Source organism: Adiantum capillus-veneris, chromosome 14 (genome assembly GCF_014529385.1).
Source record: "Adiantum capillus-veneris isolate H3 chromosome 14, ASM1452938v2, whole genome shotgun sequence".
In the NCBI taxonomy this organism is placed as follows: Eukaryota; Viridiplantae; Streptophyta; class Polypodiopsida; order Polypodiales; family Pteridaceae; genus Adiantum; species Adiantum capillus-veneris.
The window spans coordinates 8,061,283-8,080,120 of NC_140944.1; positions in this window are offsets into that span (position 1 = coordinate 8,061,283).

The following is an 18,838-nucleotide window of genomic DNA, read 5'->3' on the forward strand; positions in this document are numbered from 1 at the left end:
ATTTGCCTTGCTCCAGCATCACCTTGTGCAATTTGCCTCCCCCGTCGGTCACCATGTGCATACGAGCCCGCCCTACGACACCCCTTATGTTTCGGTTCTGCTCGCCAGAGGGGATCTTCGTTGATTCTGCTTAATAAAATCTTTAAAATGATTGGGCCCCCCCTACTCGCTCCACTCCACTTTATTAGATAGAATGTTTTTCCATCCACCAAACCTGCCTCGATTGCATACTCCAATCATCAAATCGAGCAACACAGAATTGATTACACGAGTGGAGCTTGAGTTCACAACGCGATCAAAGACAAAACGCTTGTGCTAACCAACCAACCCACAGTCCGCTCGTACAACATGAAGGGATTTTGCGCAAAGAAAATTTGTTATCATCAACCCTCACATCGTTTCTAGATCGCATGCCTTGTCCTCACCGATGCCACCAGCTTGCATGCGCTGCCACCTTTCCTATGTGCCACATGTATAAGCCCCCCCTCTCCCTTTGTTTTCATTTCTTACTTGAACCTCCCATGAGCATCTTCTTACATTCCTATGAAAAAGCAATGTATGTGACCGTACTCGGTCTAGTTTCATTACACAAAATCTCACGAGATTCCCTAGAACCTTACCCCTTAGAAGCTTGTCTAATATTTACTTTCCTCTAAAATCATGGGTGCAAAAGGCCCAAGATCATACCCCACGACGTTGCTCAAACCACAAAATAGATTGCACTAAGCCAAGGCACCATGCAACTCGATGCCATGCATGCAAAGGTCTCATATAAATAAATAACAAAGTTTCCGCTTCGTCTTGCCTTGCGCAACAGCTCCTTCTCTGCATGCCACTTGTCTCCTCTTCGCGATTGGCGCACCCTTTGGTTGGCTTGCCTTGTGGTTGCTTGGGCAAATGCCACTTTCCATAGTCTACCCTTCATTTATCCCTTTCCCATTCACTCACATTTGTTTTGATGGGCATCTCTTGAGATTCTCATTAAAGAAACGTCGTTCAGACCTACTCCAAACAAGGTGAGGAGGCACGAAGGCGGCACACTAGATTTATGGAAAGTAAGTTTAAATGAGTGCCTACAATCACATGGAAGTTTGGTTGTATTTTAATTTAAAATTATATTATCCATTATTTATACATAATTATAAATGGTTTATATATTAGGAAAGGCCCCACTTAAATAATAAGGTGTGAAAGGTGCGCATTACACATTGTCATTTTGAATATAATATATATATATATATATATATATATATATATATATATATATATATATATATATATATATATATATATATTATACATACATAATAACGAACGGTCTATATATGAAGAAAAGTCTATTAATAATAAGATGAAAGGTGCACATTGCACATTATCATTTGAAATCAAAATAAAGTAAAAGAAATAAAATAAAAAGATAAATTAAAAATTAAAAATTAATATTATAATTTCTTTATAACAAAAGATATATTTAATAAGAATAAAAAGTAATAGAATAATTTAATGAATTGAATCTTTGTGAAGTCTTAAATGAAATGATTCTTCACAAATCAAATATTAAATCAATACTTCATAGCATGATCAAACTCCTATGATACACTCTTTTATTCTTTGTTCTTTAAAGCCTTTTTTAGCATGCCAAAAAAAGGAATGCACCTTTGAACAAGGTGAGAAGTCGTGAAGGCCTACTAAGTTAAGGAGGGTGAGAGTAATGAGAGTCCGTCAAAAACTGTCTCTACAATCATAAGTTATTTTTGTTGTGTTTTAATAGAAAATTGTATTGTCCATTGATTTCTTTCTTTTCATGACTTTTAAGGCTCTTTTGAGAGACACATGTCCCACAAGTAGAATTGAACAATCTTCACCCATACGAGCTCACGCGACCCGCCTCTAACGGGTCTCGTTCGCTCTTACCAAGGGGTCATTCTTATACAATTCGTCAAGGTCACTCATCTGAGTATGTGTATACGTGCCCACATCTTTAATGGATCTCGCTCGCTTTTACCAATAGACCAATCCTAGATAGTTTCTCAAGCTGAAACATGTGAATATGTGTGTACGTACCTACCATATACATCTACACAATTGTCCATCTATCATACACTCATAGACACAAACACATAAAGGTATACCATAATCCTTGCAAAGAAAAATTCCCATTTTCTTGTTGCATAGAAATGTTTTACATATATCATAAGCGGTTTGCACTTCGTTCACGGGCATGGTAACCAACACGATTATTTGGATTTGGTAAATTGGGTTTAACCATTGCATTTAGTTTATTTGAAGTGGCTCAAATCTCTGAAACTCTAGAACCTTGTAGCTTTGTAAAGGCACCCAATTTATTTGAAGCACCTCTAATATGAAACTTCAGAACCTTGTAGCTTTGTTAAGACACCCAACTTATTTGAAGCGGCTCGAATCCTGAAAACTCCAGAACCTTGTAGCTTTGTTAAGGCACCCAATTTGTTCACAGTGCTCTTTAAAGTGGGCACAATTTCACCCAGGGCACGATCTTGGTCATTGCATTGGCCCCAAGGAATTCCCAAGTCCTTTGTGCAAAAATTCCCAAGAAACTCCAAGACTTGCCGTTGACTTGCCTCAATCTGATCGATGATTGCTTGTAAGTACACTTGATTTTGCAAGATCTTTGACTGGATCTCTTTCATTTCATTGTGCAACTTCCACGCAATTCCACCCTCAACCTGATTATTGGAGCTAAGTGTTCAAAAAATCTCCACAGTGCTCAACTGAGTTGTCTCTACCCACTCGTAGGCGGACTTGATGTCTCCAAGAAATTCAAGAACTTGAATCTTAGTTAGCCCACCTAATGTCCGTGCTAACCTCTTTGCACCATGCGCGTTACGAAGAGGAAGAGGTGTCACAATGGCTTCATCATCATTGGTTGAAGTATATACTTCTATGTGAGAGGAGCTTGCACCATTGGTTGCAGATGCAAGAGGTACATGTGTAGTTCAAGCTAGGTCCATTTTATTGCACATAGATACACATGGAAGAGTGAAGAAAATAAATATTCATTAAGAAACCATTGTCTCTATCATCTCTATGCTCAAAGTTGAACCACTTCTTAATTCATGCTCATTTTTATAATTAGTATTCACTGTCTCCTTCTCACCACAATGAGAAGAACTCAAATTTTAAGGGTATTTCAAGTACTTCCTAGGTACCACTTCCTATGTATGTGACACCAAGAGGTCAAAACTCATCATCTCAAAAAGTAGCACATGATGCATGTGTCACAAACTATTTTAAATGGACAATTTCACATCAAAGGGCTCTGTAAAAACTATTAAAAGGAGTGGTAAGAATGGTGACTGGAGAGTTTTGTCATTCTATCTCAACAGATTCTCCTCATCTTGAAGGAATAAGGGATGATGAGAAGACATCGTTAAGAACTTAAATTTTAAGATGTTGCAACAAAGGGCTCTCACAGGGGTGGTAAGGATAGTAACTGGAGTTTATGTCAACTTCCCTCAACATATTCTCCCCATCGCAACTATCACTCTTGAATTTTACCAACTTGCAGGCATATGAGATAATATGAGAGAGGGAGATGGAGAGAGCGAGCGAGAGAGGGATTGACAGAAAGCAGTTTGACTACAACTAATAACATTGCAAGCCCATAAATTTAATTTTTATTAGTGAGACATAGAGTGTTAATGAGAAACATGTCAACTAGAGTTACATTGACTTAGCTCAACATTTTCTAACTCCTTATTCTCCCGATCTCAACTATTGCAATTGACTTGCATGCATAGGAGACAATGAGAATCTATGTGACCCTCTCTAGTAATCACTCCAAAGCACTCATCAATCTCTTCAATTGGAACACAAAGATTGGTAACAAAGGGCTCTCTATTTAAAAGGGGCTTATGTCTATTACTATAGATTCACTCTCTATATACGGAGTCTACTCTCTCCCTCTTCCCACATTAGAAAAAACTCACAATGAGAGAGAGAGAGAGAGAGAGAGAGAGAGAGAGAGAGATATATTTCTACTTTTATATATGGAGTCTACTCTCTCCCTTCCTTCACTTTCCTTCCTACTAAGAGAGAGAGAGAGAGAGAGAGAGAGAAAGAGAGAGAGAAAGATAAAAATGAACTGTTAACTATTTACTTCACCTACAATAATCTTTAATTCCATTAGATATTAGAGATATACTAAGATCTAATACAGAACTTGAAATCTACTTGTACAAAAAGAAACCTTTGTCATATCGATGACCACCATAGTCAAACTACTAAAGAGCTCCACTAAATCAATAAAGGTATAAATGCAAGGAAAGAGGATAGTGATGAGGTCTCTTGAAACTATTATATCTACACCAAGTCCTATCTCCCTCCCTCTCTCTCTCTCTCTCTCCCCCTCTAGTGTAACCATTTTTTTACCTAGTAAGTAGACATCAGTTTACTCTTTTGATCATAACTTCTTCATCCGAACTTCGGTTTGGGTGATCTATAGCCTCAATCAAAGAGAATGATGCCCTCTACGCATTGATGTAAAGATAGAAATTTTAAGAGTCATCAAAGTCATTTCTGTAGCAGCATTACCGAAGTGAACAGGTTCAAAAAAGTTGACTCTCATCTCTTATTTGACATACAATGTCTTCCGGCACTCGCAAGGGTTCTTCCTCTTCAACAAGGTCCACAACCATTGTAGAAAATGATCCAAAATCTTCTAAGTGTGGAGATAGCAACACAACCACTCAACCAACGACATCCAAAACCATGATCATGGCATACTTGGTATCAATGCAAGAGACCGTAAACAAACAAGGTGAAGACTTACGGGCACTCGCAATGGAGAATGGCACGCTAAGGTCTCTTGTGGTTGAGAATGAGAATCTCAAGAGGACACTTGAGATGCAAACAACACGTTTGATGCAACTTGAAGAGAAAGTCAAGGAATGTAAACACTCTCTTGTGGACTTGAATGCTTTGAAAGAGCGCATGAGCAAAGTAGAGCATGACCATGTATTGAAAGAGGAGAAATTTGACACCATGAGCTGGGGTGTATGCGGCACCAATTATTAAAGACCCTCTTGAAGTTGAAGACCAAGAATCCTTGTTGATGCATTTTCAAGACGACTAAAAGCTAATGCGGTGTCTATAGCTACTCAAAAAATCTATCTTTTATGATAGGATGAGTATGCTACTGACCTTGACTATAAAGACATAATGTCATCCCTTGCTTTGGGGAAGAAAGAGGAACCATTCACTTTGCAGGATGGTTATCTTCTCCACGGTAATAGGCTATGTGTTACCCACTCCCTTTGTGAGAAATTCATGTATGAATCCCTTGCTCCTCCCTATGCAGGGCACAGGTGCTTGTCGTGCTTGCCAACTAGGGAGCTTGAGGTAAGGTGTGCAAAAGTCAATCACTATCCCTACAAGGAGCTGGCGATCCCTACAAGAGGGGGCTAGAGAGAGAACACACACACCCTCACACAAGGCAAGCTTGGTACAAAGACAACAAAAGGGACACTTGTCAAGCTCCTCCTCATGTTGCCCTCATGGTGTGCCTAAAGCCTATTGGTTGGCCACCCAAGGGGTCCAATGATAAATTAGTAGATTTAATTAATTTTTTTATTATTTATCAAGCCTCTCTCTCTCAAATGGGAAAGGGGGACACTTGTCCCAAGACTACCCTTGTTGCTTGTAATGCCTCCTGCTTGTGATTGACTAGGTATGGAAGGGTCCAATGAGCTTCAAGCATGAGCTACAAGGGGGGGTCGACCAAGGAATCTAGGGGCATGCTTGGGGGGTATACTCTCCCCCCCCCCCCCCACACACACACACACACACACTCATTGTGTATTGTGCAAAGTGCAAGAGCTCCCTCTCCTTCTCCAAGCAAGTAGAGACGTTGAGAGCCTACATCTTGGATACGGAATGCAAATCCAACCAAGAGCCATGCTTCAATGCTTAAGCTTGCCATATTCTCCATCTTCATTACTATGCTATTATGTATGCTAGCAAGAAGAGTGATGATAAGTGAGGAACTAATTCTTTCTCCTATGAAATGTTTCTTCTTCCTCTTCCGTACCCTCATTCCCTGCTAGCTCTCTCCACCTTCGAAGGTGTTTGAGGTCTTGGGACTGAGGCTTGGGATAGTTAATGCTTTCTACAAAGTTTATGTTATGCTCGTGATGCATGAAGCTTTCCATCTTCATTGCATCACCTAGGTCACAAGGAACACAAAGATTGTATTGTAACAAGTCTCTCTTGATGGGAGAAACTATAATACAAATGCCTATTGGAGGGGGTCCGGCTCCACATAAATCCGGTCCTCAACTGTTGTCATGTTCTTTAAACTCTCTCTCTTGCAAAAGTATTGTTCATACCAAGTTAACTAAATGTTATGTTTATGTTGCTACCATCAATTAAGTTCACCCACTATTCTCACAAAGTAATTTCATAAAAGTACTCCTTTAACTTCCGCTACTCTCAAAGTTAATAGGCCATTTCCATTACATTGATATTAGAGCATTTGGTTTCTCTTTTCTTGCTTAAAAAGAGAGGTCCTTAAGTAGCCTATAAATGGTTGATTTTGTTAATTAGATTAGGATAAGTGGGACTGGGATCTATTATCCGTTTTGTTGAGCCCACTATGTGGGATATGGTGCACACCTCGAGACCTTTGGACTTAATAATGGAGTCTTTTTAGACTTGCCTACGGATTTACCATTATTGAGCCATAAGAAGTTCGAAGGAGCTAGCTCTCAAAAATTCTGCAATATCAGACCCACTCCACTACTCTGTATAATTAACCACTTCAAGCCGTGGGTGTAGATACTAAAGTGCCAATTTTCAAAGGCTAAGAGGAGTAGCAACTAAGGTTTTGAATTTCCAAAACATACTCTAAGTACATACACAAATTTTGTTAACATGGCTGACAATAACCAAGAGAGTAGAATGAACATTGATAGCTTTGATTTTGCACATGAATGTGCTAATGATGATTACCCTATGTTTGTCAATTATCTCGTTACTAGGTTGCAGCAAGCTATGGGCAACCCTGCTTTTGCAAGCAGAAGTTACACAACAACTTTGCGCTTATGGGACGTCCCTTTCTCTCCGAGAGGAGAGATAGCATAGGAGGCCTCTTGAAGAGACCCCCAAAAGAAGACTCTCTCCTATACAAGAAGAGGGATCCAAAGATCAAGAAAGCAATGAAACTTTAAGTTCCTCTAAAGGTGTGGCTTCATGTAGACGGCGGTCTAGACGATCGCCAACTCCTCCCAAGAGAAAAATATCAACACATAGTCCTTCTCCTTATCACTCCGAAAGGGAAGAGAGGAAACAAAGGAAGAAAAGGGCAAGAACGAGGTCACCCTCTTCTCCTTTTTGTTCACCTTCCTCCTCTTTCGACAAAAGCTATGGCTATTCTCCTAGAGAATACAAGAGGGGAGGACATCGCAAAACATACCCTGCATGGCGAAGATCACAAAAGTTGAATAAGTTCAAAGAGGACGAAAGAGTATCTCTTTTCTCACCTATGACGGTACCTTTGGTGCCGCCGACAAAGTGTTGGCCTTCATCCAACAATTTGATGTGGCATTTGGAGAGGAGGTCTTCACGGAGTCCTCCAAGCTATGCCATGTAGCTATGCACTTCCAGAAATGGGCTCATCAATGGTGGGCTAGCCTTTGTGGCAACGGCGAAGCCCCAAAGACATGGAAAACTCTACGATCTTCCATCATGAAGCAATTCCTTGCAAGCGATGCAAAGGACAAAGTGCTCACCTAATGGCACAGTTTGAAGCTTCTCGCTCATGAGTCTATTATCCACAAATGTAGACAAGTTTTGGGATTTACATCTCAAGGCTACTGACTTCCAAAAGATAGACTTCACCAAGAAAAAGCAAAAATTTTGTGCGGGATTACCTGAAGAGATGGCTGAATACGTCAACTCACAATGGCCCGTTTCTATCACCGAAGTAATCCATCACACCATGGTTGCTTCACGCATCAATTTCCAACAAGGGGTTAGACGGAATGTCAAGCCCATGGAAAACAAAGACAAAAATGATGCAAAGGGGAAAACCAATGCCCAAAATTCTTCCCAAGGCACTTCCAACAACAACAATAACAATCGGTCCAAGGAGCAGGGAGTAAACAAAGGTTGAAGCCTGAAGAGCTTGAAGCTTTTCGCAAGGACCATAAGTGTTTTAAGTGTGGGGAGCAAGGACATGGCTATCGTTCTTGCTCCAAGAAAAATGCTCACAATGAGACTCCTAGGGCTTCCACCATCAAAGCTCCAGAAGAGGATGCTGATTGCAAAGGATCATCTCTCTCCTATGCTTGGGGAAATGTAAGGGAGCATGATGCCTTCATCTTGGTTGACCCTGGCTCTACTCACAACTTCATATCAACGGAGTTGGCCACCAAGTTGGGCATTCAATCTTTCAAGATGAGAGATATTGTAACAACTGACATAGCTTTCAAGGGACAACAAGCCTCCGTTACTCCCTTGATTAAGTTGAGGCTTCATGTCCAAAGCTATATCGACAAAGAAGACTTTTTCATCTCTCCTCTCCAACATGAGGATGTTATCCTAGGGGTGCCATGGTTTGATCGCATGGCTGTCAACGTGAAGTTCCTTAAAAGGAGAATTTACTTCACCTACAGGGGAAAGAACATGTATATAGATGCTAGTGAGTGTAGTCATATTATACCACAATGAAGAGCTCAGTTTCTACATACATGATTTTTGTCAAAGAGTCCCTAAAAGATCCTAATGTTTCACCAAATGTAAATGGTTGGAATCAAGAAGAGTTAGACTTGTCTAATTTTCTAAAAGGATTCCAAGATGTGTTCATCGATGATATCCCTATGGACTTACCTCCAAAACGAGGGGATGATGACCATCGCATTGAGCTCCTTCCAAGAAGCTCACCGCCTAACAATCCTCCCTATCGAGTTTCTCAAGCTCATCAAGAGGAGATCATGAGGCAAGTACAAGAATTGGTTGACAAAGGGATGGTGAGGTCTAGCTCCTCTCCCTTTTGTTCTCCAATCCTTTTAGTGCAAAAGAAAAATGGTACATACCGTATGTGTGTGGACTATCGAGCACTAAACCATATCACTATCAAAAATAGATTTCCTGTACCTTGGGTGGAAAACCTGTTTGATAAGCTACAAGGCTCTACCTACTTCAGTAGGATTGACCTTAAAAGTGGCTATCATCAAATAAGGATAGTGGATGAAGATATTCTAAAGACCGCGCTTCGTACAACGTTTGGTCTTTATGAATATCTACTCGTGTCTTTTGTCTTGACTAATGCACCAGCCACGTTCAATCATCTAATGGAAAAAATATTTAGACCCTACCGCTCACTGGTGTGTTCTTTGATGATATCATCATCTACTCCAAGTCTTTGGAGGAACATAAAACATCTCCAAGTGATTTCTCAACCATTGAGGGAAAACAAGCTTTTTCTCAACCAAAAGAAAAGCGAATTTCCTTCAAGAGATTCAATACCTAGGTCATATTATCTCTCAAGATGGTATCCGTATGGATCCATCAAAGTTAGAGGTAATAAAAGCATGGCCTAATCCAAGGAATCTACATGAGCTAAGAAGCTTTATTGGTATGTGTGCATACTATAGACGCTCGATAGCAAAATTTTCTCAAATAACAGGGCCAATACATGACTTAACGAAGAAAAACATTAAGTATTTATGGACTACTAAGGAGCAAAATTCTTTTGACAAGCTCAAAGAGAAGCTTACCTCCCAACCAGTCTTCATGCTTCCGGACATCTCAAAGTGATTTGAGGTCCAATGTGATGCTTGTGGTGATTGCCTTGGAGCAGTCTTGCTTCAAGAGGGGCATGCCATTGCATATGAGAGTCGAAGGCTCAATACAAATGAACGTGTCTTAGGCATTTACGAGAAAGAGATATTAGATGTTCTACATGCCCTAGACACATGGAAGCATTATTTATTGGAGACTCCATTTATTCTACGAACCGACTACAAAAGTCTCAAGTACTTCATGATGTAAACCAAGCTTTCCGACAAACAAATGAGGTGGGCAAATTTTCTTTTGCAATTTAATTTCCATATTGCTCACATTGCTGGTGAGCACAATCAAGTGGTTGATGCACTTTCACAACAGCCAAAAGTTAATGCGGTGTCTATAGGTACTCACAATGATCTATCTTCTATGATAGATGAGTATACTACTGACCCTGAATATAGAGACATAATGTCAGCCCTTGCTTTGGGGAAGAAAGAGGAACCATTCACCTTGCAGGATGGTTATCTAATCCATGGAAATAAGCTATGTGTTACCCACTCCCTTCGTGAGAAAGTCATGTATGAATCCCATGCTCCTCCCTATGCGCGGCATAGAGGTATTCAACCTACTCTCCGAGGAGTAGAAACGTACTTCTATTGGCCTACCTTTTTAAAATGTGTAGTATGCCAAAAGACCAAGTATGATAGAGGGAAGCAACCTGGATTACTCCAACCATTGTCTATCCCAAATTCACCATGGGAGAGTATATCCATGGGTTTTATCTTTGGATTACCCAAGTCTATCCATGGGAATACGGGAATATGGACAATAATCGACATGCTTAGCAAGCAAGAACACTTTATTTCTATCAAAAATACTATTAAGGCATACCAAATGGCAACTCTCTCCATATCACATATTTTCAAACACCATGGATTACGAACATCCATCGTGATAGAGATCCTAGAATGACCAGTAATTTTTGGAAAGGTCTCTTTGAAAATCTAGGAACAAGATTAAATTTCTCTTCGGCTTATAACTCACAAACAGATGGCCAAAGTGAGATAGCCAATCTTACAATACTCAATCTACTAAGGACTTATGTTACAGAAGTAGATCAACGCTCACAATGAAAAAAGTACTTACCTCTTGCAGAGTATGCCTACAATAATATTGTACATACTTCTACGGGAAAAGAACCTTCTAAAATAATTGAGGGAAGACCTAAAAATCCCTTGCTACTTAAAGTATGGAAAGATCTTCGCTATCGATGAGTATAGCCGTGACCTACAAGAATCTTTTCAAAAGATTAAGGAAGCTATATCCATCTCTCAACAAAGGCAAAAAGTTGTTGCTGACAAGCACAGAAGGTCTCAATGTTCAAAGAAAATGATTGGGTCTTACTTAAGTTTCCTAAAGCTCGATTGAGGCAAACGACGAGCAAAAATCCTACAGGCCATCAAAAGTATTATTCTAAGCTAGCAAAAAGATACTATCGTCCTTTCCAAATCTTGAAGCCCATCAATGAGATGGCTTACCAAATCAAGCTGCCCAACCATTGGCTCATACACAATGCTTTTCATGTGAGCCTGCTTAAGCCCTACAAAGGAGAGCCACCAAGTGTACCAATTATTGAAGACCCTCCCAAAGTTGAAGACCAAGAAGAGGTGCTACAACCCGAAGCTATCTTTCGGCATGAAGACAAGGTACTACGACATGGTAAGATTATCCGACGGTATCTTATTAAGTTAAAAATTTATCCTTTTGAAGATGCTAGATGGATGCAAGGAATATAGCTCAAGGATAATATGAACTTTGTCAATGCTTACAATGCTACATTAGAGTAAGCAAATGTACAAATTCCTTTTAAATGACCAATTTTTTTGTCTTATAAGACTAGTTCTTTTTTTTGTGCACAATTTTAAATAGTATGCATGCTTAGAATCATGTTTATGATGTCGGCGTCTCTCAAACACCAAGTAGAATCTGTCACTCTATTTGGGAGAATGAAATGGACTAAAGAGCAGATATGCTTGCGGCAGCTATGTCTCCCAAGCACCAAATGGATTCGTCATCCATCGTGGAAAGATGTCGTAGGGTAAAAAGGGATCCTCTACCCGCTAATCAAGATTGATTAATGACTAAGGCTTTATCTCTTCTACCTCATAGTCGAGGATGACTATGATTTCAAGAGAGAGGTAATGCCATAAAATATAATATCTAACCAACCCAAATGATTCTCTCATATTAAACTTATCATTTAATGTGGGAGAATAAACAAGAACAAGGGTTAGGATATAGACATGTGCTTATAGATCTATCTCAACATGGGGCCAATGGTAAAGGGGCCCAAATGAGAGATGGTATGTCAAAGAGCAAGGCTAACCAATGGAGCTTAAAGACCTTAGGGTTAGCTTCATTGAAGACCTCCAATAGTTAGTGTTAAAAGCCCTTTGACCTTAGGTAAGCTAGGGTTGTGCTTGAGGTGGGAACCCGGCCCAAGCTTAAGGTGCTTGTCGTGCTTGCTGACTAAGGTGCTTGTTGACTAGGGAGCTTGAGGTTCTTGTGGGAACACCACCCACGCTTGAGGTGCTTTCTCATGCTTTTTGACTAAGGTACTTGAGGTAAGGTGTTCAAAATTCAATCACTATCCCTACAAGGAGGCAGCGATCCCTACAAGAGGGGGCTAGAGAGAGAACACACTCACCCTTATACAAGGAAAGCTTGGTACAAAGAAAGCAAAAGGGACACTTGTCAAGCTCCTCCTCATGCTGCCCTCATGTGTGCCTAAAGCCTATTGGTTGGCCACCTAAGGGGTCCAATGATAAATTACTAGATTTAATTAAAAAAATTTCATTTATCAAGTCCTCTCTCTCTCAAACGGGAAAGGGGACACTTGTCCCAAGACTACCCTTGTTGCTTGTAATACCTCCTACTTGTGATTGACTAGAACTGGAGGGGTCCAATGAGCTTCAAGCATGAGCTACAAGGGGGGGTCAACCAAGGAATCTAGGGACATACTTGGGGGGTATACTCTCCCACACACACACACACTCTCTCTCTCATTGTCTATTGTGCAAAGTGCAAGAGATCCCTCTCCTTTTCCAAGCAAGTAGAGACGTTGAGAGCGTACACCAACACTCTTGGCTATGGAATGAAAATCCAACCAAGAGCCATGCTTCAATGCTTAAGCTTGCCATCTTCTCCATCTTCATTACTATGCTATTATGTATGCTAGCAAGAAGAGTGATGATAAGTGAGGAACTAATTCTTTCTCTTATGAAATGTTTCTTCTTCCTCTTCCCTACCCTCATTCCTTGCTAGCTCTCTCCACCTTCGAAGGTGTTTGAGGTCTTGGGACTGAGGCTTGGGATAGTTAATACTTTCCACAAAGTTTATGTTATGCTCGTAATGCATGAAGCTTTCCATATTCATTGCATCACCTAGGTCACAAGGAACAGAAAGATTGTATTGTAAGAAATCTCTCTTGATGGGAGAAACCATAATAGAAATGCCTAATGGAGGGGGGACCGGATCCACATAAATCCGGTCCTCAACTGTTGTCATGTTCTCTAAATTCTCTCTCTTACAAAATTATTGTTCTTGCCAAGTTAACTAAATGATATATTTATGTTGCTACCATCAATTAAGTTCACCCGTTATGCTCACAAATTAATTTCATAAAGGTACTCCTTTAATTTCCGCTACTTCAAAGTTAATAGAGGCCATTTCCATTACATGTTTTGTATTTGAAGATCGCACTATTAAGCAACAAAATATGCGTCGCAAGGAAAAAAAAGGAGATATCTCATGAAGAAAATGTGTCCAAGGAGGAGGCAAGTCCCTTGAGCAAATAGGGATACGCGACCTATGAGGCCGATTTACAATTGAAAATATGCTTTTGGAATGGCAATAGATACCCATGGAATGGGGGGGTTGGCATTGATGAACTAACAAGCAAAGCCGATGTTGTACTTCTTGTTGAAACTTGGGAATACGATACACAAAGGATTAACGGCTTGGAGGATAACAATGTACATTCATTGATGTGGTCAAAGAATCTCAAGCAATGAAGAGGGCAAGGAGGGGTAGCATGTATGGTTAAGAAATGATTGAAAGATTTTGTATAAAATGTGAAAGATGACAAGTACAAACATTATGTATGGCTAAAAATTATGACACCAAGAAGAACACCCATTTTTGTAGCCGGTTGCTACATTCCTCATCATTATTCCCCCTTTTATGCTTACATGGATAGAGATCGGCCATTTTTTAATTTAAAAGAGGACATTGCTTATTTCAAAGGTGAAGGTGATGTTATTGTATTTGGGGATATGAATGCTCGCACCAAAACATTGCAACATGATACTCAACAATTTGATATGCCATACATATGAAAGGAGTTGGAGGAAATTCACTTGTATGATTGTACTTCTATGGATGAGAAAGAGCTGGATCACTATGGAAAGTTACTTTTACACATATGTAATAGCACGAATATGCTCATTGCCAATGGTGTATCTTTGTTGAGTGAAACCAATGTATTTACATGTAGAAAACATAATGGGGATAGTGTGATTGACTATATACTACTCTCCAAAGCCATCATGTATCGCATAAAGAGTTTTATGTTTGGCCAATGGACCTCAGAATCAGACTATCGAACCTTGCATGTGGAGAAGCAACTAAGGATGATAATATCAGCCAAAGGGAAGAGAAGTTATCACTATGTATGGATTTCAAACGGGCGCCAATGTACATCAGATGTTGAGCAAAAGTTATGGATGACAAAACTTCAATATGACGCACCATTGGAAACTAAATGGGAAGCTTTCAAGAAAGTTATTTGTTCTTGTGCTAAAAAATGTTTTGCCATAAAGTATCTCCATCGTATCAACAAAGATAGATCATGCAAAAGGTGGTTTGATAAAGAGTGTCAAGATGCTCGAAAGTCCTTGATAAAGCTTGGTGCAACTATGGACAAAGACAACTATCAAAGTCATTGGCATACATACAAAGCATTGATTCAAAAGAAGAGAAGAAGATGAAAAGTAAAGAAACAACTTTTCCAAGTCCAAGAAAAGGCACGTGCATGTGGAAGATTTTGGAGAAACTTGAGGGGCAAGCGTGTTGAGAATTTTGGAAACTTGAGTTTTGTGGATATGTACACACATTGTAGGCAATTTATGAGCAGCCATGCTAAAAAAATGCCATTTTATGATTCACTCCCATGTATGCCCTATTTTTTGATTGTTGAGGATGTATGTGACGGGCTTGAAAAGTTGGCCACTCGCAAAGCAGGAGATCTTCAAGGTATCAAGCCGGAGATGATCAAATGGATCCATGAGTGATGTGTGATATGTTCAACCTTGCACTTCAACATGGTATGCCTTATGATTGGAGTACTAATTGGGTCAAGCCTTTGCATAAAGGAGGGGATGTAAAGAATGTAAGCAACTACCAAACTATAATGATTGGGTCTCTTATGGAAAAGTTGTTTGGGTGCATAATGGAGATGAAATTGAGTGATCGGGCTGAAGAGAATGATAAGCGTGCAAAAGGAAAAGCGGATTTTCATCAATGCCATAGCACCATTGATCATCTTGTCACTCTTCGTGTTCTCATGGAGGAAAGTCGGTTGAGAGACAAGCGATTGTATTGTTGTTTTGTGGACTTTAAGAAAACCTTTGATATGATTCCATGTAACAATTTGTGGAGAAGGATGGAAGAACTCCAAGTGCCAAGTGAGTTTATGCTTGCGGTTTCTGGAATCTATGAGAAGGTGATGTGTCAATTGTGCATGGAAAATTTTGGTAATCACTATTGGGGTCAAACAAGGATGTTCGTTGTCACCAACTCTCTTTGGTCTATGCATTGATTAATTGGAACAAATGGTACTTGACTTTATGCAAGAAGAAGGCATTGAAGAGGTCACCATTTGCAATGTGGTAATCATGTTTTTTTGTTGTATGCGGATGATGTAGTACTTCTAGCACACACTTTAGAAGATGCACAAGAGCTTACGGTTGTCCTTGAGAACTTTTGCTTGCATGGTGGGTTGGTTGTGAATGAATCCAAAACAAAGGTTATGCTTGTGAAAACCAACCATAAGGAGAATCCATGCATTGTGTACAACAATGAGACACTTGAAGTTGTTGAGAGCTTTAAGTACCTTGGCCTTGAGGTTCCGTCCAATCACAAGTGGCATGAATGTGCTATATGTCATTTGGAAGTGCGAAAGAGAGCATATTATGCATTTGAGAATATGTGTAATGTGGGAAACATCAAGTGTTGGGTTCTCAAGAAGTACTTTTTTGATGCATTGGTGACACCGGTTCTTCTTTTATGGAGTTGAAGTGTGGGGCGGAAGCATCTCAAAGTATACTTGGAAAGACTTTGAGAATGTCCAAAAGCGTTTTCTTACAAACTTTCTCCAAGTTAAGACACAAACATCATATATGCTCCTACTTCTTGAGTCGGGATCTATTTCAATTGAGGTTATGGGCATGGAAAGGGTTGTGGAGTACATGATAAAGATGCTTCAAAACCCCTCACATCGACTTCCTACACTTGCATGGGAAACAAGTAAGAAAGTTCACAAGGCACATAAAAGCAAGATCTTCAGCACGGGATGGATGCAAGACATAAAGAAGTGGTTTGGGAGATGGGATGCATTACACTTTCTGCATGATGCTTCAATTGACTCCCAAGTGAATGAAGCTTTTCTATAACGCCAATGTATTACGGCTTGGGAGAAATCCGGTGGGTCATGCTTCATACATTACACCACCCATATTGCCCCCAACTACACAACCATGTTCTTTACTCAAAGAGAAAATTGTAATCACACTTATATGCTTGAGCCTATCCCCATGTCGGCGGTACGCACTATCGTAGCCATTTGGCTTAGCTCCCATTCCCTTCGATGCGAGATAGGGCGTTAGGGCAATGGAGATGCTCAGCTTTTGGTCACATCCGAACTTGCTTCTCTCACATTTTCAGCCATGAGTTAGACCTACACACTTTCGTCTCCTAGCCATAGTACGGGTTCTCCATTGCGACTCTCATCACCACAGTTTTGGAACATCGAGAGTCACTCATCAGCCATACACATACTACATCACATGTAACTTTGGTCCCATAGGTCATATTTGACCTTCGAGGACGATAATAAAATCTATCTATCTATCTCTGTCCCTCATATAATCTGCTCTATAAAAATCATCCTTAACCATTCAATAGTGTATTCAATCTATAATGAAAGTTACATGAAATCTAACATTCTCTAGTTCTATGATATGGGAATATGTGTCTTTTCAATCATTCTTTAGAAAATTTTGTAAGCAATTATTCTGATGTTAAGTTGATTTAAGGGTGTGCACTATTGTACACATACTACCTTGTCTAGGTTGAGTTGAAGGAGGATGCGTTCTTTCATGCTAAAACTTGTATACTCGATACCGATCATTGCTACGCTTTGTCCAAAACCATGGTCTTGTTCATGGTTTTGACCTGCAATCAGCAAGCACAACCTTGGCTTGAGAGTCATGCAATAGCTTATGGCGCATAAAAAGAGATTTGGAGATCAAAGGCAAAGGAGGCATGTAATCATTAGAAGAGTGGATCTTCTTCCAAGCGGTGGAATAACGTAGGTGACATAGCCACACACACACACACACACACAAAGATATAGAGAAATTCGCTTGTAAGACACTCCCGCTAAAGACAATTTCATGAAAATAGAGAGGCTCACACTCCCTATATTATTGAGGTATGTTACAATAACTCCTCAATCTATCTAGGCATCAAACCAAGCCTGGAAATTTGTATTATTGAGGTATCCAAGTGTGAAAACTGTAGAGATAACTCCAACATTCCTCGCTATGTCCTCTTCACTTGCGCTTTGTTGGCACCAACTCCTTGGCCTCAAACCCGTTTCAAAGTTCCATGGCCACCTTTCACAGCTACTGCTTTTTGGGTATCTCATACCTGGTAAGCTACCCAAGTCACAACTTTTTCTAGTTTCACAACCAACTGAATTACACCACAATAGAGACTTAGCAACACCATCGTACACCGATTGCTCTTCCTGTTGTTGAGAGGCATGTTTTGTTGTGTGTGCACACATGTTTGAGAGAGAGAGAGAGAGAGAGAGAGAGAGAGAGAGAGAGAGAGAGAGAGAGAGAGAGAGAGAGAGAGAGAGAGAGAGTTGAGGCTTGATAAGCTAGATGTTAGTAAATGACAATGTGGGTAGCAAGCCACAGAAAGAGAAGCAAGCAAAGAAAATGGGGAAGCAAATTAGGGCGGATTCTCCTTAGAGGTATTGTTATATTATTGGGTTAGATATAGAGGTAAACCTCAAAAAATTGTACATAGGATTATGCTAAACTTAGTTCTCTAGCACTAACTCTAGCATGTAGATATTTGCAAGATCTCTTGCTAGGAGTTGGCAAACTTACAAATTACTCTATCTACCCTTTCCACTCTCCCGGACGAATGAAGCTAGAAATTTGCATTAGCAAATTGCCAAAAAAGACTATTGTCATTAGCACAATGCCGCCAGGAGACGTGCGAAACCCTTCATAATTGCCTCAATGATTGAGGCGTATCGGTGATATACAATTGGAAATGTGTTCTATATCACATAGCACATGTATGAATTGGAAAGTCTGTAGGTCATACTAATTATCATTATTTGTATAAAACCATTGTGTATCAGTAGAATGCGGACAATAAGCAAGGGGTCAAGGCGATTCAACTCCTACTAAAATGAACATGGCATGCCCAATAAAAACCCAGGTTTAATGTAATCTCACCTACAAAATTTGAAATTAACCTTTAAATTTTATATTTGAAGGTGAGAAAACCTACAAAATTTAAAGAGAATACTTGCTAAGACGAACATGGCGTGCCCAGTAAAGACCTAGGGTTATTGTAATCCCACCCACAAATTTTGAAATTTACCTTTAAGTTTTATATTTGGAGGTGAGCAAACCTACAAAATTTAAAGAGAGTACTTAGTGAAAAGACTCTTCAAATCCAATCCAATTTACCTTGAAAATTTTATATTTGA